Source organism: Schistocerca cancellata, chromosome 5 (genome assembly GCF_023864275.1).
Source record: "Schistocerca cancellata isolate TAMUIC-IGC-003103 chromosome 5, iqSchCanc2.1, whole genome shotgun sequence".
NCBI lineage: Eukaryota > Metazoa > Arthropoda > Insecta > Orthoptera > Acrididae > Schistocerca > Schistocerca cancellata.
The window spans coordinates 701,137,885-701,159,294 of record NC_064630.1 but is presented as its reverse complement, the minus strand read 5'-3'; the positions used below and the strand labels follow the sequence as shown (position 1 = coordinate 701,159,294).

Below are 21,410 nucleotides of genomic sequence, written 5' to 3'. Positions count from 1 at the left end.
AACACCTTTTTTTCTTGTAAAACCTTATGTTCTCCAATCATTATCTTGACTGGCAGCACTAGTCAAGTCACTGAAGGAAAATCAGGGGAAAAATCGGAATTTTTACACTGTGATAGAAGTAACTACATACTAAAAATTCTGATCGGTGGGGTATGAGCGTTGGGGTGCTAGGGGAGAGGGTGCATTTAAAAGTAACTTTTTTCCTTTTTCTCGAAGAACACGAAAATCGCGGATCCTACAGAATATGTTTCACAGTAGAGAATTAAACCACATTTAATTTCCTACAGAAATGTTTTATTCATTTTCCTCTAGGAGTAATAGTTTCTGCATTACAAGGGATGGAAAAATCGCAGATTAATAAAAATATAGGTTTTAAGTATAAATTAATGTTTAATTTTAAATAAAGTGAGTTAAAAAGAAATATTAAATGTATGTACCATATGTAAGTGCAGTAGAGCTGTACAAAGGGATAAATCGTGTTCTGGAAGTTTGGCAGGGTGGAGGCATAAAATGTGTGGCACAGAAGTGTGAGGGAAAGTAGGTTGCTGGATTGTGCTCATGCTCCTTGTCTCTTTCGTAGGTTTGCAAACTAAAGAATGAGCAGATAATTCCACACTCTGTTCACCACAATACGACACAAGAAGCAACTATAAGATGTTTCACAATGTTCGTTGGCCCCGCACAGTGTGCCTTATGAATCACTAGAGACATAGTGCAGAGACATGCATGGAGAATGTTTATTTTGCTCAAAATTATGCCTTAACAATACATGGAGTGCAGATATGAGTTACTAACAATGCTAACATTAGTAATGCATATGGACAGAATTGACATAAATCTCTGCATACTGTTCTAGACTGCTTGAGGGGAAATTGATTCTTGGTCATGCTGAGCAGGAGCAGTAGTGTTCTCCTGAGAAAGACAAATTCCATGTCATGACCACTGCTCACGTTTCAGTTTACAGACAGACTATACCACTCCAGAATTTACTGTCCAGTTCTCTTATATGAGTCGACAAAATAACTTCACTGGGCTTGTGTATATATACTGGAGTTATTTTAAGTTTATTGATTACTTATTTGCTATTACATACGAAAGCTTAACAGCTGGAGTTGTCAACTATCTAACACACTGATGAAGATATTCCAGGGGTGACATGCTGTCAATATGAATTCAACAATCTCGATTTCATTGTATCGACTATCACTGTCTGGGATATTTTCCACAACTTGACATATCAAATATGTCACTCAGCCTCAGCCCTCGCAAAAAGTGAAGAGGGCCAGAGGCTTATAATGTCTTCATTTGCAACAGGAATTGGTCATCTAGATGCTATAGAATTTCAGATATTTCAACCTAAGTCAAGTAACACATTACAGCAGATTACTTTTCTAGACTTAGATATGATTAGTCCAATTCCATGAGACATATTCACACCATTTTTGGAAGATAAAATACAATGTGGGTGTGTGGCAAGTGCAGCTCACTCTCCAAGTGCCAGCAGTTTCTGAATGGAAAAGGTTTGTGCAGTCTACCAGTAACACAGCTGGTGCTGAGAGAAGTGCAGTTAATTCATTCATTAATTCGCAAGCAAGTGACTAAATCACAATTACATGCCTTTACACTAAGTTGTAAACGATCAACAGCAGAAAACTGCCCCATCTATCCACTCCCTTTCCCGCCATCACTATATAGGCCACTGACGACTTCGTATTTTACATTAAAGCTCAGTTAATAACAGAAAATAAGTAGTCATTCAATACACTTTAAATAACTCCACTACATAAACTTGTGCTCAGTGAAGTTAATTTGTCTACTCACATATGACAACTGGACAGGAAATGTGGGGAGGTATAGTCTCTCTGCAAAATGAAGTTGGGGTGGAGAAAGTCACCTTTCCCTGAACACTACACTTGCCATACAGGATGATCAAAAGTCAATCAGTGTTGTCAACTCTGAAGACAATTTCCCTGTGTATCACATTTGAACTAAATTTTGTGCTTGTGTATGTGAGTGTATTTGTTAACCATGTAAATAATCTGTAACACTTGAGATGACGCAACTGTCAATTGCAAGTCTTTTAGAAAACAAAATGAGCTGCCTCAGTGTTTAAACCGTTACAAAGAACTTGTAGTGGCATGAAGTTCTTGCAAGTAGAATGTAATTTTGACTCTGCACTTGAGTGTGAACTGATATGAAACTTCCTGTCAGATTAAAGCTGTGTACCACACCAAGACTAAAACTGGGGATCTTGCCTGTCGCTGGCAAGTGCTCTACCAACTGATCCACCCAAGTACAGCGCATGATCCATCCTCACAAAAAAATGGCTCTGAGCACTATGGGACTCAACTGCTGTGGTCATCAGTCCCCTAGAACTTAGAACTAATTAAACCTAACTAACCTAAGGACATCACTCACATCCATGCCCGAGGCAGGATTCGAACCTGCGACCGTAGCGGTCACGCGGTTCCAGACTGTAGCGCCTAGAACCGCACGGCCACTCCGGCCGGCCCATCCTCAGAACTTAAGTTCAAAATACATATGGAATGTAATAGTTTTGAGTAGGACATACGCTCAATCTCCCAAGAGTTTTTAGCCCACTTCATTAAATCAATTTTATACTGTTAGAACAATGGTTTTAATAAAATGCTATTTTTCCATCACCTGATATGCATAAATTATTAGTCATAGAGAAAAAATAAATGGAAACTTTTCTGTAGGAAATTTAATGTAGGTCAATTATGTCCTGGAAAACCTTTTCGCTAGGAGCCACTGTTTCCGAGTTATTTGAGAAAAATATATAAAAAAAGTTACCTTTAAACTCCCTTCCCGTCACAACGAACTGGTCAGGATTTGTAGTGTGTTTTTCCAGACACTCCTCCCACTGAGTAAAAATTTTTGACACCACGATTTCCCCTCGAATATGCCTTATTTGTTCTCCTTTGATTGAGCTAAACTGTCGATTTCTGCAGGTACTTAACACAAAAAAGACTATTTTGAAGCAGAAATGTAAATAAATATTTATACTGAATCATGACTGGAAATTTTTTTAAATTTAAGTTGGATATTTCTGAAGTCTTGCATGAAGCTATTCTTAAGTACTAAATGCACTTAATGTATCTAAATAACATTTAAATTTATTTCTTACGGCATTTCTTCGTCATTTCGCAACAAATCCAGTATTTGATGATCTTTGCAGATTCGCTGCAGCTACGCCGCAAAGTACAGAAGTACAGAAATGTGATGTAGCTTTAAAATCATGCATAATGATGGATGAGAGCTTAAAAAATAAATAAATCTACCTCCCAAGTAATAATAGCCGAGTGCTTAGGGGAGGCTAATTATAAATTAATTTTTGGAACAAACGTAAACATCAGGGTGTTTTCAAGACACATTTCTCCGTAATGCATACAACCAAAATATATATCAAAAACTACAGACGCAGAAGACTTTTTATACTACAACTAAAATTTTTATACAAAACTGTAGACGCCGAAGACTTCTTGTACGGATCAAGGGGCCAAAGGATTTGGTGAAATAAAAATCTGCTCGTTGCATGTGAGTGTTGGTTGAGTTAGGATTCAATGTTATTTGAAGGGTTATCAAAAGGTCAGACAAGATGTAGATTTGCCCTCGTGCCCTACCTGATAAGAGAGATTTTTCGAATGTGGTGGATATTCAAATCATAGTAGAGCCTACTCAGCAACTTTGACATTACAGAACCACCTGTTGCTGTAGCGGCTTATTTTGAATGGAATTGTTGTTCACTAAGAATTGATCTAAGTAACGCTAAAAAGTAACACGATCCCCATTAAGGTATGTACCCTTGTTAATCACTCTACGACATCTGTTGTTATGAGTATTACATAACAGTAATTATGCGTTCGACATCTCCCATTCGTCAGGACGCCGAGGGAAAGCTTGCCGGTTTGCGTGACAAACATTAGCGCGTCCTGCAGGTATTTCCAGATCTTTTAATTTCGATTACTGAAAATGCCGTATGATGAGATCGGTTTTCATTAATTTGTGGTATTACGCCCAGTACTAGAGGCGAAGGACATACTCGTTAACTTGCACTAGAAGTGTGTATCCATATATGGTACGATTTATAAGGGACCCCGTAGCGATGCACTGATATATGAAAATAATTGCTACAAAGAAGAAGTGTTGCAAATACTATAGTAGTCATGAACGGAGTGGAACGTAGATACCAAGTTATCAGTACTTATTATATTATTTCTATTTATTTTAAAATATTTAATTTCGTGTGTGTTTTCGTACACATTGCTCGTAAGTCGCATAGATTTTGTGATCAGTAGTATTTTGTTATCGTGTTAAAAGGTTTTAGGTATTGTTAATTCGTATTATAACTTGGGCCACTACACAATATTCAAATGATAATGTGGTAGGCTCTGTCATACTGTTTAAAGGAGCAGAAATTTTGTTAAAGACTGGAAAAATCTTTGCTCAAAGATTGGAGCATTTGTTGGGTGTGGGTGTACCTGACCTTATATTTACAATGAAGCAAAATTGTTATTAGACGCCATGGTGGTAGTAATTATAGTTATTTAATTATGCTACTTGGTACATCACTTCAGTTTTAAGATCTTATGTTCTTTCATAGTTACTTCAACCCTGCCATCCAAATAACTACATGTTTGTGGTGCAATACATGTAATTGCATTTGGTACTTCTGTTTTATTTGGTGTGTTGCCAACTACATGGATTATACCACTACATGGATTATAACCAGTCTGTGTGAGTCCGCCCCTGGTAGCCGAGTGTTCAGTGTGACGGAATGTCATACCTAAAGGCCCGCGTTTGATTCCTGGCTGGGTCGGAGATTTTCTCTGCTCGGGGACTGGGTGTTGTGTTGTCCTCATCATCATTTCATCCCCATCAACACGAAAGTCGCCGAAGTGGCATCAACTTGAAAGACTTGCAACAGGCTAACGGTCTTCGCGAGGGGAGGCCCTAGCCACATGGCATTTACATTTAGTGTGTGTGAAACACTTTACCATTTTTAGACTGTGACTGTCTGTCCATGTTAAGTATAAAAAAGGACAATAGAGCACAATTACCCCAGATGTGTCAAAACACAACAGTTGAAATTCTGTACAAAGAATGTAATTGTATGTTAAAAGTTTCAGTTAATATTAATTCGAGTTGGAGAGATTTTGTGACATATGATGGGATAGAAGTGCACTGAGTGGAGTCAGTAGGTGAATCACAGGGGAAAACGAGTAAGGGCGACTAGTATGATGTGGCCAGTATTGGTATGGTTTCTACAATCCAGAGTAATGCAATTATATAGTAACAACTACAAACATCTGTAAGTAGTTCAAATATTAGTGATAAGTAATAGTAACCAACATTTTTAGAAGTGTTACATACCTCTTAAAACAAGTGTCACCCGTACAGAACTCATTGGAAAACAAATGATGTAGCACAGCACTTTGGACTCGAGAACTAATTCCTTCAGTAGAGTCACTGGAACTTCCATTGAATTGTGATAGTGGCATTCATTTGATGGAAATACGGAAGCGTCCGATCCAACCCGTCTGCTTTGACCCATGACGTCACAAATATGGCGGAAACAAAAACAAACACACACACTTTCCACAAGAAGCCTAATGACACTAACGGGACAAGCATGGGAAATGGGGTGTTTTGGGTGGGGGGCAAACTAAATATAAACAAATTTAGACGCCTTGCGTAGCTACAACGTGTAAGTGAAGACAGCCATGCATGAATACCCACCCACCTCCCCAGGGGTCGTAACCCCTGCAACCCACAGAAGATAAAGATGCTTCAGTAGCTGATTAGTGTTTTTTGTCTTTTTAAAAAAAAAAAATCTCACGGGATAGAACGAACAGATCAGAAAGATAAATATAATAAACTAAAACAGAAATTCCAGGAAACAGATAATTAAAATAAGTAATAAGTGTTTTTAAATTTAAAAAAAAATCTCACAAGATAGAATGAACGGATCAGAAAAGTAAATAAAATAAGATAAAACAGAACTGGAGACAGCCACACTCAAACCAAACTTCGCGCCGTCATGACGTCACACACGACAACACTCTTACGTCACGGGTCAAAGCCGAAGCGTGGGATCGGACGCTTCTGTCGACCCCATTTGATGAGTAGACCTTGCACTGAAAATTAATATGGACATGTAGTAGGGGACAAAGCAGTTTTGCAGAGATTACCTACTGCATACGGTCTGCCCTCATGTCGTCATCCCTCCCCTTACTCTTTGCTGCTGATGTGTACTATCTCCGAAGAGGAAAAATGGTAACCAGCCATCTAACTTATTTATTTGTTTTCAAGGGATTCATGGGTCCTTGACACAAGTGTACCACTGTGATGTAGAATGTGTCATAATAGTTATAACAGTGATCAGATAATTGTTATAACAGTGATCACATGAGCAAATTATAGCACTTACATTCTGACTCATATGAAAAGCATTCTGTCAACAAGTGATACACCAGTGCTATATAGCAATTCACATAGGAATGCTTAAAATTAAATACATTTCACAAAGTATTACAAATTGTCAAAAAATTCCTGTAAAGAATAGAAAGAGCTACCCAAAAGAAAAAAGTTTTAGTTATTTTTTGAATTTAGTTATATCTCCAATATTTGATTCAACATTAACTGGAAACTTATTACATACTTTTACACTTGAATAATGTACTTCTTTGTGTACCATACTGCGTTTTTTTTTATATGTGTGAAGGCAATGTTTACTTTTATCATGATCATGATATGCAATATTTATTTCGTAAGTTGTTCGATTTTTATTCACAAAACACATTCCGTCTCTAATGACCTCGTTGTCGACGGGACGTTAAACACTAATCTCCTCCTCCTCCACAAAACACATTAGTGAAAAGAATGTACTGGGATGGCATGTTGAGGACCTCCAGTTGTTTGAATAAATTTCTGCAAGTGCTTCTATGGTGCACTCTAATCATAATTCTGATGACCCTCTTCTGTGCCATAAGTGTTTTATTTGCTTGTGACTGATTTCTCTATAATATGATGCTCTAACAAGGTATGCAGCCTTGATTGTTTCTAGTGCACAAACAGATGCAATTGAGTTTGGCAATTGCTGCTGAATTCAGTCTTTTACATGGGTCGATGATGTGAACTGATCGGCTTAGTTTCTTGTTAATATGTAATCCTAAGAATTTCGAAGGCTCAACTCTAAGTATTTCTTTCTCACCAAACTTTATTTCAACATTTTCCTGTTGCTTGTCAGCTGAGTGAAACTGAATGAAATTAGACTTGTTAACATTGACGGACAGACCATTTGAAGTGAACCAAGCTAGAGTTTCTTTGGATATAATGGCCACAGTGGTCTCTAGACTGCAGTTAGGTTCTTTGTCAGTCATAATAGTTCTGTCATCTGAAAAACGAGTGAAGTGTGATTTTTTGTCATACACCATGACAGGTCACTGATAAAGATTAGGAAAAGTAAGGGACCAAGCACCGAGGCCTCTGGTACCGCACATTGTACTGTCCCTCAGTCAGAGCAGGCAGGCATCATTGTGGAATTATTCAATACTATCTACTGCTTTCTGTCATGTTGATATGACTTGAACCAGAGTACAACAAAGAAAGTGTTTTTATTCATGTTACTAATAAAGGTATAAAGTGGCTTCCTTCATCCAGAAGGGTTGAAGGGGAAGGAAGAAGGGTGAAGGCAAAGGACTGGGGAGGTCTAGGAAAAGGGGTAGATTTTGGGAAAGTCGCCCAGAACCATGGATCAGGGGAGACTTATGGGATGAGAAGGAAAGACTGACTCAGTCTTTCCTTCTCATCCCATACGGTAAGTCTCCCCAGACTCACAGTTCTGGGTGCCTTTCCCAAAATCTACCCCTTTTCCTAGACCTCTCCAGTCCTTTTCAAGTGTTCTTTCCGTGGCAGACAGTCTCCCTTCCAGAATTTGAACCAACTAGTTCATAGGTTGGGCATTACCACGTAACCACTGTTTAGTGAACTTAACCAGGGGTCAGTAGAAGTCTTAACACCTGCCACTTATTTCTGAAATAAAATTTCTCTTAGAATTGTTCTATGCTAGTTATGAAGTCATTCCTCCAGGTATTATGACAAAATATGTCTCTTGTGCAGGAAGTTTATCTTTTACTTCAGCAGTTAGACATCCCTTAATAACATCCAAAACTAGCAGGACTCTCTTAGCAGGCAGTGCTCTAGGTATATGATTCCAAACAGCAGACAACTGGTCAACCTTCAGCTGCACCGTCATTCAGCACGTTTCTTGGTAGCAAATGGCTAAGCCCATAGGAAAGTTTTCTTTGGCCGTGGTTTTTCTCTTCAGAATAATGTAAGGGGATAACTTCCCCCATTGACTGTAACAGCTCATTTGCCCTTAATGAGATACTTTTTTCCCTTTTATGTCTACTATTGTACTGCTCTGGATATGAAAAAATACTGGCATTTCGTCAGCATTACCAGTCTGATGAAGAGGGGATGAGTGACACTTTCATAATTGGCTGTTGATGCTATGTTTTGATTTGTATTGCCGACTGTCAGATGTTGAATAACAGAAACCAAAAGGCAGCATCAAAAGAAGTGTTCAGTTCCTAGGGCTGTGAAGTGTGGAAAACAGAAACGCAAATGGCAGTTATAAGAACAACAACACCGCCAAAAATGAAACAATAACACAACACGAAGATCATCATCCACGGAACCTTCCATTGAAGATGCCTTGCAAAGAATAAAGGCAAAACATGTACGGCACAAAAATTGTGTTTCATTTAGTTGTAGTTGGACAGTCCGAAAGTAAAAATTATCAACATACCATAATCTGAGGCCTTGAGTTGGGTAATTTCTCTTAAGACAGGCATGCCATCTTTCCCCTTATCTTGCATATAGGTAAGAACTTTAGCTTCAAATTCCGGATACTTGTCACATTTAGGTCCTCTGAATGATTTTCTCATTGAAACTGCCTTCTTTTATTTTTCTTCTGAACCAAACCAGTGTTGTACATTAGATTCAACCAGTTCATACTTTCTTCCGGCTTCTCTGTTGGTTGGGGTTTTGACATAATGGGCAACTGTAAGTTTGAAGCTTGCATTGTAACTACACCAAATTCCTTGGCTTGAAAATGGTTTTTGCTCTAAATGGTTGTTCATATTGTCATAAATTAGGCTTTCTTACCGATACCCAGATGAAACAGAATATAAGCTAAGGAAACAGTACTGGTAGACCTACACACAGAATTATAATCTAGGGAAGCAGTACTGGTTAACCTACACAATTTTAATGCCAATAAAACACCAATAAAAGTTTGCATCATTGCCTAATAAAATGCCTTGTCGCCAGTTTCAGCTGCAGATGGTAGTTGTATTGTTGCACAGCAATTGTTTATAAAAGTGCAAGGTAGTGGATATAAGTAACACCCTAACTTTTCGAGGGTGAAATATGGATAAAAAGTGCAGCTTATGTTCTGGTCAATACAGTATGTTCATCAACTCCTGTGCTAATAATTACTTCTGGCTTTGTTATAGTCATGTTAAGTCTTAATGCTACAAAGACTTGTATTTTGGAATTTCAAACAAACAAAAACTTACTTTCTTGCACAAGAAGCAAACATTAATAGTGATACACTAAACAAAATACTGTGTGCTCATTGGGTTCTGCCTGGATAACAAGTTAAAAGGGGACCAACTTATACACTACTGGCCATTCAAATTGTATCATTAAGATGACATGCTACAAATGTCAAATGGGTCTGAAGTGTCCTTTGTGCTTTGTTAAGCAAATGTGTAGCATTTCAGCACAAGTCCTAAATGTAGGTAGGAGTAAAGACATCTGTGTTCTATATATAAGGAAAGATTACATAGATTGCTACTCACCATATAGTGGACATGCTGCGTTGCAGACAGGTGCAACAAAAAGACTGCTTACAAGTTAAGCTTTCGGTCAAAAGCTCTTTTTCTGCATTAGATAGCATACACATACACATTCACGCAAATCCAGCTCTCGCTCACATTATTGTCAGTATCCTGTCCTGAATTTTCCATTGTTTGAAAGATTTCATAGCAGTCTTTTTTGTTGTGCCCATGTACCACTCAGCATCTCTGCTATATGGTGAGTAGCAACTGTTCTTTTCATAATATTGTTATGTGAAAGATGTTTATTTGTGAGAAGATCATGTAAAAAGGAGAAACATCTTCCAGCATTTGCTGGAATTTGACAGTGGCAGGGGCATGACCTGTGAAAAACACAGTTAAGCTGCTTCCTGTGAATATGGGATCAGTGGGCTTAGGATACCCACACACAACGCTGTGTAAGATCTCAGTGGCTATACACCACCAGTACCTGAAAGGACAGATACGTTATTCACTTGGCTATGTAGGATTGTACATTTGTGTCATGTACGTTGAGTCAGAAAATGAGTGTGTTACACCAAACAAATATTAACACAGACAGTTCGATGACATCAGAAGTATAAGGCCTGTCAGAACAGTGACCTTTGTTCTGCTACCCTTGATGTGTCAGCAGAGAGAGATTCTTACACTTACATGCCAATAATTAGATTTCCTAATGGTATTTGCATTTAATAACAAGAATGAATGTAGGATGAACTCAGCAATTCTTAACCACAGTACTAGAAGTGGAAATAATTTCTTTATGGTGGCTCAGTGGTACAAATCCAAAGAATTTGGTTCAATCTCCGGTTAATCCTAGAATTTTTATGTCACTTACCACTTCTTTCACCTCTGGCAGTGTTTATTGATGTGAAAAAAGCCGAGTTGCTCCATGGTTCGGAATCCACATTAAACTGTATGTCCCCCAAAGGTGAGAGGAAAGTAGTGGCATACCACTTCCAACAGGACCATGCCTAGTAAAGCAGTGTGGTGTTCAAAATAATCTTAGGTTTGATGACTAGTCATCTCTTTCTAGGGTTCATAATGGAGTTTTATATTCTGGTGTAGAAGTGCACAGTTCGCCAGTGGATATCAAGCAGATAATTGAAAATCCCTAAATATTCAAAAAACAAAGTAAAAGAATACCTCATTATCCCCCTCCTACAATTTATTGGAATACTTGGAGTCAAGAATGTACATCTCACATAATTGTAATATTTGTATTAGATGGATCCCGCCATTTTCAAAATATAGATTGCTGATTGTGGTCTGTGCTAAGTTACATGTTGAAGTAAATACCATAGCTATCAGTTTGAGTAGACTGAGACTTTGAACATGGTCAGGTGATTGGGTGTCACTTGTGTCATACATCTGTGCATGAGATTTCCACACTCCTAAACATTCCTAGGTCCATTGTTTCCGATGTGATAGTGAAGTGGAAATGTGAAGGGACACGTACAGCACAAAAGTGCACGGGCCGACCTCGTTTGTTGACTGACAGAGACCACTGGCAGTTGAAGAGGGTCATAATGTGTAATAGGCAGACATCTATCCAGACCATCAGCCAGGAATTCCAAACTGCATAACGATCCACTGCAAGTACTATGACAGTTAGGTGGGAGGTGAGAAAACTTGGATTTCATGATCAAGCGGCTGCTCATAAGCCCCACATCGTGCCGGTAAATTCGAAATGACACCTCGCTTGGTGTAAGGAGCGTAAACATTGGACGATTCAACAATGTAATTATTTTGCGTGGCACTATCACAGCACAGGCCTATATTGATGGTGTAAGCACCTTCTTGCTTCCCACTGTTGAACAGAAATTCGGGGATGGTGATTGCGTCTTTCAAAATGATCGAGCACCTGTTCATAATACAAGGCCTATGGTGGAGTGGTTACATGACAATAACATCCCTGTAATGAACTGGCCTGCACAGAGTCCTGATCTGAGTCGTATAGAATACCTCTGGGATGTTTTGTAATGCCGACTTGTGCAGCACTTTTTGGAAAATGGGCTGCCATTCCCCAAGAAATCTTCAAGCACCTGATTGAACATATGCATGCGAGAGTAGAAGCTGTCATCAAGGCTAAGGGTGGGTCAACACCATATTGAATTCCAGCATTACCGATGGAGGGCACCATGAACTTGTAAGTCATTTTCAGTCAGGTGTCCAGATACTTTTGAGCACATAGTGTATATATGATCTACTTTATAGATGAGCCACACTGTCCTAAAATCCTCCCAATAAACCAAAGTCAACCATTTGCCTTCCCTATTACCCTCCTTACATGCTTCTTCCATTTCATGTCATTTTGCAACATTCCACCAAGATATTTAACTGATCTGACTGTGACAAGAAGCACTTAACTGGTATTGTATTTGAACATTATAGGTCCAGTTCTTCTGCTCATCTGCTTTAACTTAAATTTATCTACAGTCAGAACAAGCTACCAATCATCATATCAAATAGAAATTATATCTAAGTCATTCTGTATCCTTCTACAGTCACTCAGTGACAATGCTTTCCAATATACTACAGTCTCATTATCCAGCAGATGCAGATTGCTGGTCACCATGTCTGTCAGACTGTTTATGTATGCCGAGAGTAAGAGCAGTCTTGAGGTACTCCTGATGATACCTTTATTGCTAATGAACACTCACGGTTGAAATCAACATACTGGATTCATAGAAATGAAATGAGTGCTTTTGATGTTTTGTCAAGCTGGAAAACCTTGTCTCGGTTGAGCAGGTTGTCTACTAATTGTATTTACACAGCTTCCTAGACCAATGAATCACAGTAGTCTGAGACTGCAGGTAGTATTGTGACTTTCCCATAATTCGTGGAATGGCTCGTGGGACAGTCTCTAACAAAGTAATATATCCTTTTTGAGAGAGCTGTGTTTTGTAATTTGAAGAGCATTCCCAGGTGGCGATTTTTCTTTCAGACAGAGGTAAAGGCACTGTTTTGCTGCCAAGTGATGTCTTCATAAATATGATGTAAAATTTACTTGAGGATACAGTGTACTGTAAGACTGACAGGGACCCTCACAGCTCTTGATCAAAGGAAACTGCTTCACATGTGAACTCTAGCTCTTTACCCAAGAAGGTTATCAATAGACTGAAGGGCTGCAGCACTGTCTCTCCTGATTACACAACCTCTCCATGGTCCACAAAGCTGCACAGAAGAAAAAGGGGTTCAGAAGAGTATGGAAGCTATAAACCCTACTTGGAGCAGACACTGAAAGTTTTGACTTTAGACCAGCAGTGAATGATAAGGACCTATCTGTGTATCAGCTGGCCAAATATTTAGCCTTATTGCTGAGGTGTTTTGTAGGTAATGTCAACATCGTGTCTGTAATTCAGCAGATCTTATAAGCTGATAAAAAAAAAACTTTGAAACTTGACCAGTCTGATTTGCTAGTTATCTTTGATATCATCTCCTTCTTTATTAAAGTAGCTTTTGTTGTTCTCAGTCATTGATTAGCTGCAAGTTTGAGGAAGACTTAACTGCATAATTTAAGCACACACTAACCTCCACTTATTTTTTATTTGATAACAAACATATTGAACAGATTAACAGTGTCACCAAGGGTAGGCCTCTCTCACCATGGCAACAAATTTTATTTATGAAGTATTTAGTAGAAAAAGCACTCATCCCTGCAGTTTTAAAACTGACACTGTTCTTGAAATATCTCGATGAGACATTCAGTGTGTGGCTCTGTGATGATGGCATATTGATAGAATTTCTTGAGCATCTAAATTCCATTCATGAAAATACCAGATTTACCTTGGAAACGGAAATGCATGACTGTTTACTGTTTCTGGATGTATTAGTTCAACATAAGGAGAATGGGTTTTCAGGGCATTGCATGTACGGTAAATCCAACCACACTGATTTATGATTGCAGATGTTTAACTACCATCATTCTTCAAAAACTACGAGCCTACTTAAAACTGTAGTACGTAGGGCCCATGTAGTGCCTAAAACTAACAGCTTATGAGAGCAACAGGTGCACTTTCATAAGGTATTCAATAAAAATGGATATTCATAATATCAGATTAAGAGAGCTTTGTGAGCAAAAATGCTAGACCAACCAAAGAAAGAACAAGAAGAACGAGATATAAAGTCTGTGGTTTTTCTAATGTTGTTTTTGTTGGAGGCCTCACCTTAAGCCCTCACCTTTAACCATGGTGGCAAACACCCACTCTCCTTTTCCTGATTCATGCAATGAATACACTCTGCCATGCATCCCTCTAACCACAGCCAAATCCCAACATTGAACCCTGCCTCACCCAGTTGATATCACCATCCAACCATGATCCTCCCCCTCCCCCTCCCTACTAACCATCCCCTGGTGACCTTCCAGGAATTCCTTATTCCAGTTTTGCCTCACTATCTTTCCCCAGGCCCCTTCCTAACAACACTACTCTTTCAGCAGAAGAAAGGACAGCCAAACACAACCTCAGAACAAATCCTTACCTAATCATCCCACCTGTGGACAAATGTTCCACTAGTGTCATTGATAATAGTAGTGACTTTGCCAATTATCTGACTCCTCCACCTATAAACTCTGGCAGAGTGTTCCCATCCCAGAAGTCTTACATAACATCCAACTCCTGCTTAAAGCCTTAGACCTTTCCAGAGCTTCTCCCTTGAATCCATTGTCACTCCTATAAAACCACTCACACCAACCTTCTACAAGTTCCTCCAAAATCTACAAACCTAACTATCCTGGACACCCAATTGTCACTGGTAATTGTGCCCCCACTGAAAGAATTTTGGCTCTCACTGACCAACACCTCCAATCAATTGCCCATAATCTTGCCTCCAACATCAAAGAAACCAATCGCTTTCTTCACTGGCTTTCCACCATCCCCACCCCCTTTACCTCATGGATCCCTACTTGTCACTGTTGACACCACATCCCTGTAACTAACATCCCTTGTGCCCATGTTCTAGCTGTTATTGAACACTAACTTTCCCAACAGACTCCACTACCTTTCCCAATAGACTCCAAACTTATTACTCATTCCACATACACATTACTAACATCACCCTAACTCACAAATACTTCTCCTTTGAAGGGAAGGTATATAAACAAATGCATAGCACAGCCACAGGCACCCCCATGGCACTCTCATGGCACCCTCCATTGCCAACGTGTTTGTGGATCATGTGGAGGAGACCTTCCTAGCCTGTCAAAACGTCCAACTCCTAATCTGGTTCAGGTCCATTGATGGTACCTTCAGGATCTGGATTCAGGGCCGAGGCACTCTGTCACCATTCCTTCACATTCTCAACAACTTCTCACCCATTCGTGTCAGCTGGTCCTCCTCAACCCAGCATGCACCTCTTTGATTGCTTGATCCACATCTCTATGCATGTTAAACCCACTGATCACCAACAGTACTTGCACACCCTTCCACAACAAAAACTCCCTCCATAAAGTCTGCCCACCCAGGGACAGCATATGTGCAGTGATGAGAACTTTCTTGCTCATTGTTCTGGAGATCTTACCAAGGCCTTCACAGACAGACACTACCTGCCAGACCTAGTCCACAAACAGATCTCTTGTGCCATTTCCTCATACGGCTTCAATCCTCCCATCACCCCCAAGAACTAGCTACAAAGGAGCACCCGCTTCATTACCTAGTACCATCCTGGACTAGAACAACGGAACCACATCCTTCATCAAGGCTTGGATTACTGATTATCAGGGCTTGGATTACCAGTTATCATGCCCTGAAATGAAGGACATCCAGCCCAAGATCCTTCCCACACCTCCTTCCTTAAATTGGTGTTCTGGTGCCCCCCTAACTTCCACAATATCCTAGCCTATCCCTATGCCACTCCCAACCCCAATCGCTTGCCAGAGGGATCGTATTTCCATGGGAGACTCATGTGCAAGATCTACCCAACCAACCCACCCAGCCAGCACTTATTTCATTCCTGTCACAGGCTTATCCTACCTCATCAGAAGCTGAGCCACCTGTGAAAGCAGCCACGTCATATACCAGCTCTGCTGCCATCATTGCACAGGTTCTTGTATTGACATGATTACCGACCAACTGTCCACCAGAATGACCACTCACCACCAAACTGTGGCCAAGAGCAAAATAGACCATCCTCTGGCACAACATACAGCAGAACATAAAATGCTTGATTTTAGTGGTGGCTTCACAACCTGGGCCATCTAGATCCTCCCCTCTACCACCAGCTTTTCTAAACTGTGCTGATGGGAGTTATCCTAGCAACACATTCTCCACTTCCAAAATTATTCCAGAATCAACCTACAATAACTTACTATCCCCACAACATCCATCCAGCAGTTTCTGCCCCTCCCCCTTGTGCTATCACCTCCTCCATATTCATGACCCCTAACTCTCATAGTGTGCCACCCTGTGCCAACACACCTACCCATCTTTCCCCTTCCATGGTCTTTTCCATTTCCACATCTTGTTCTTCCCCTTTCCCCTCCTTACCCCCATGCTGCACAGCCTCCTGACACTGCGGTTGGTGGCAATTTTGTCACGCCTCCATCAAATCCCTGCTCACTCCTCCAGACAGAGCTCTTCTCTGCCCCCACTAGTACCCTGCTACCCCTCCCCCACCCCTCCAGATTGCTGCTTATGTTCAACATGACAACTGCGTTCCAGTCCTTCCCTTTTGTTGTTGTTGTTGTTGTTGTGATCTTCAGTCCAGAGACTGGTTTCATGGAGCTTTCCATGCTACTCTATCCTGTGCAAGCTTCTTCATTTCCTAGTACCTACTGCAACCTACATCCTTCTGAATCTGCTTAGTGTATTCATCTCTTGGTCTCCCTCTACGATTTCTACCCTCCACGCTGCCCTCCAAAACTAAATTGGTGATCCCTTGGTGCCCCAGAATATGTCCTACCAACCGATCCCTTCTTCTAGTCAAGCTGTGCCACAAACTTCTCTTCTCCCCAATTCTCTTCAATACCTCCTCATCAGTTACGTGATCTACTCATCTTATCTTCAGCATTCTTCTGTAGCACCACATTTCGAAAGCTTCTATTCTCTTCTTGTCCAAACTATTTATCGTCCATGTTTCACTTCCATACATGGCTACACTCCATACAAATACTTTCAGAAACGACTTCCTAACACTTAAATCTATACTCGATGTTAACAAATCTCTCTTCTTCAGAAACGCTTTCCTTGCCATTGCCAGTCTACATTTTATATCCGCTATATTTCGACCATCATCAGTTATTTTGCTCCCCAAATAGCAAACCTCCTTTACTACTTTAAGGTTCTCATTTCCTAATCTAATTCCCGGAGCATCACCCGACTTAATTCGACTACATTCCATTATCCTTTTTTTGCTTTTGTTGATGTTCCTCTTATATCCTCCTTTCAAGACACTGTCCATTCTTTTGTTTTGTTTCCTTTACTACTTGTTCAATATACAGATCGAATTGCATCGGGGAGAGGCTACAACCCTGTCTCACTCCCTTCCCAACCACTGCCTCCCTTTCATGCTCCTCAACTCTTATAACTGCCATCTGGTTTCTGTACAAATTGTAAATAGCCTTCTGCTCCCTGTATTTTACCCCTGCCACCTTCAGAATTTGAAAGAGAGTATTCCAGTCAACATTGTCAAAAGCTTTCTCTAAGTCTACAAATACTAGAAACGTAGGTTTGCCTTTCCTTAATCTTTCTTCTAAGATAAGTCGTAGGATGAGTATTGCCTCACATGTTCCAACATTTCTACGGAATCCAAACTGATCTTCCCCAAGGTCGGCTTCTACCAGTTTTTACATTCATCTGTAAAGAATTCGCGTTAGTATTTTGCAGCTGTGACTTATTAAACTGATAGTTTGGTAATTTTCACACCTGCTTTCTTTGGGATTGGAATTATTATATTCTTCTTGAAGTCTGAGGGAATTTCGCCTGTCTCATACATCTTGCTCACCAGATGGTAGAGTTTTGTCAGGACTGGCTCTCCCAAGGCTGTCAGTAGTTCTAATGGAATGTTGTCTACTCCCGGGACCTTGTTTTGACTCAGGTCTTTATGTGCTCTGTCAAACTCTTCACGCAGTATCATATCTCCCATTTCATCTTCATCTACATCCTCTTCCATTTCCATGATATTGTCCTCAAGAACATCACTCCTGTATAGACCCTCTATATACTCCTTCCACCATTCTGCTTTCCCTTCTTTGCTTAGCACTGGGTTTCCATCTGAGCTCTTGATATTCATGCAAGTGGTTCTCTTTTCTCCTAAGGTCCTTTAATTTTCCTGTAGGCAGTATCTATCTTACCCCTAGTGATATAGAGAAGATCCAACGGAGAGCAGCGCGCTTCGTTACAGGATCATTTAGTAATCGCGAAAGCGTTACGGAGATGATAGATAAACTCCAGTGGAAGACTCTGCAGGAGAGACGCTCAGTAGCTCGGTACGGGCTTTTGTCAAAGTTCTACATCTTTACATTTATCCTCTAGCCATCCCTGCTTAGCCATTTTGCACTTCCTGTCGATCTGATTTTTGAGACATTTGTATTCCTTTTTGCCTGCTTCATTTACTGCATTTTTGTATTTTCTCTTTTCATCAATTAAATTCAGTATCTCTTCTGTTACCCAAGGATTTCTACTAGCTCTCGTCTTTTTACCTACTTGACCGTCTGCTGCCTTCACTATTTCATTCCTCAAAGCTACCCATTCTTCTTCTGCTGTATTTCTTTCCCCCATTCCTGTCAATTGTTCCCTTATGCTCTCCCTGAAACTCTGTACAACCTCTGGTTCTTTCAGTTTATCCAGGTCCCATCTCCTTAAATTCACACCTTTTTGCAGTTTCTTCAGTTTTAATCTACAGTTCATAACCAATAGATTGTGGTCAGAGTCCACATCTGCCCCTGGAAATGTCTTACAATTTAAAACCTGCTTCCTAAATCTCTGTCTTACCATTATATAATCAATCTGAAACCTTTTAGTATCTCCAGGGTTCTTCCATGTATACAACCTTCTTTCTTGATTCTTGAACCAAGTGTTGCTTATGATTAAGTTATGCTCTGTGCAAAATTCTACCAGGCGGCTTCCTCTTCCATTTCTTACCCCCAATCCATATTCACCTACTATGTTTCCTTCTCTTCCTTTTCCTACTGTTGAATTCCAGTCACCCATGACTATTAAATTTTCATCTCCCTTCAGTATCTGAATAATTTCTTTTATTTCATCATACATTTCTTCACTTTCTTCGTCCTCTGCAGAGCTAGTTGGCATGTAAACTTGTACTACTGTAGTAGGCGTGGGCTTCGTGTCTATCTTGGCCACAATAATGTGTTCAGTATGCTGTTTGTAGTAGCTTACCCGCATTCCTATTTTTTTTATTCATTATTAAACCTACTTCTGCATTACCCCTATTTGACTTTGTATTTATAACCCTGTATTTGCCTGACCAAAAGTCTTGTTCCTCCTGCCACCGAACTTCACTAATTCCCACTATATCTAACTTTAACCTATCCATTTCCCTTTTTAAATTTTCTAACCTACCTGCCTGATTAAGGGATCGGACATTCCACGCTCTGATCTGTAAAACGCCAGTTTTCTTTCTCCTGATAACGACGTCCTCCTGAGTAGTCCCCGCCCGGGGATCCGCATGGGGGACTATTTTACCTCCGGAATATTTTACCCAGGAGGACGCCTTCATCATTTAATCATACAGTAAAGGTGCATGCCCTCGGGAAAAATTACAGCTGTAGTTTCCCCTTGCTTTCAGCCGTTCGCAGTACCAGCACAGCAAGGCCGTTTTGATTAGTGTTACAAGGCCAGATCAGTCAACCATCCAGACTGTTGCCCCTGCAACTACTGAAAAGACTGCTGCCCCTCTTCAGGAACCATGTGTTTGTCTGGCCTCTCAACAGATACCCCTCCATTGTGGTTGCACCTACGGTACGGCTATCTGTGTCATTGAGGCACGCAAGCCTCCCCACCAATGGCAAGGTCCATGGTTCGTGGGGGGGGGGGGGGGCTTTCCTTTTATAAAGCGAAATGTGTAACAGTCTTTTCGTTATGAATGTCTGCAACTCAGTGTCTCATTTTATGGAGAGTAGCAATTGAGCCTTTTCTTTATGTTGTCAATATTCTTTTTGCTCATTTGATAATTACTTACTTTATTTTAACTGCAGTGCAGAACATAATTCCATAATCAGTAGAGTGCAAAAAATATAAATAAACTAGTACTCTGGTCTTGAAGTCATCACAATCAGATATACTTCAACATACAAAACATGCTACATTTTTAATCTTGCTGGAAGGTGGAAGTTTCATGGCCCTGCACACTTCACTGTACACTGGACAGTTCTGTTTGGAAACAACCCCTAAGACAATATTGTTTGCCCAAAAATACATGTCCAGAGAAGTATGCAGGAGAGCTTTTATGAGGTTTGGGAAATGGTAAATAGCACTGACAAAACTGTAGCTCATAGTTTTGTTCAGATAGTTCAGTTGGTAAGATCATTATACATTAAAAGCAAGTCCCAGTCCAGCATACAGTGTTAATGTGTTGGGAACAGTCACATTCTACTGGAGAAGTATTCATTCTGCATGCCAAACCAAGCTTATGGATTAGTTTATCTTGCTGTTGACTTCATTTTACCTTATTATTCAGGAGGATGGCAAGGAATTTTGCAGACAGCATTTCATTTAATCCCTAGTTATTAAAATGTATTTCTGCATCCAGCAAGTCATTTTTGCTTGTTTGAAACTGTGTAATATGTATATGTGAGATCAAAACTTAAACTTTTCACTGTGAAACAGTTAAGGCCTGTGCAATAATCATTTTCCTGTGTCTTGAGTGGTTGTGTTTGGAATCTTGGATACTATGTTTGTGAAGCCAGCAAATATTACAGTTTTTTAACAAAACTTTAAAATAATTGGAAGGTCAGTTGTGTACACTAGAAGAGGAGTGAATATAAAAGTAAACTTTGTGGTACTGCATTTTTTAATGTTCTCTTGTCTGTCTGTCTGTCCAACTGTTAAAAAGCCTTTTCTCATAAATGACTAGAAGTATCATGTTGAAATGTATGCCACATCCTAAAGTCTGTGGTTCCTTAGCAGTGTAAAATGTTGAAGCTTCTAAATCAGTGCAATCAAAAGATAACATGCATGTCACATATTTTGTTACATGCAAACTCACTCATCACAACCTGTTCCTCTACATCTACATCTACATCTACATCTACATCCATACTCCGCAAGCCACCTGACGGTGTGTGGCGGAGGGTACCTTGAGTACTTCTATCGGTTCTCCCTTCTGTTCCGGTCTCGTATTGTTCGTGGAAAGAAGAATTGTCGGTATGCCTCTGTGTGGGCTCTAATCTCTCTGATTTTATCCTCATGGTCTCTTCGCGAGATATACGTAGGAGGGAGCAATATACTGCTTGACTCTTCAGTGAAGGTATGTTCTCGAAACTTTGACAAAAGCCCGTACCGAGCTACTGAGCGTCTCTCCTGCAGAGTCTTCCACTGGAGTTTATCT

General features: G+C 40.1%; 1 protein-coding gene across 3 annotated transcripts in view; it reads left to right on the top strand.

The window, feature by feature from the left end:
* LOC126187331 (C-1-tetrahydrofolate synthase, cytoplasmic) overlaps positions 1–21,410 on the top strand; it is a 167,606-nt gene that overhangs the window by 30,454 nt on the left and 115,742 nt on the right. The window contains exon 1 of one of the 3 annotated variants that reach the window (XM_049928354.1): positions 3,670–3,816. The exons of 1 other annotated variant lie outside the window; for it this stretch is intronic. The gene's annotated coding sequence lies outside the window, so the exon portion shown is untranslated. Of the gene's footprint in view, positions 1–3,669; positions 3,817–3,899; positions 3,960–21,410 lie in introns of those variants that run through there. One more of the 3 variants, XM_049928353.1, reaches the window with a different exon arrangement.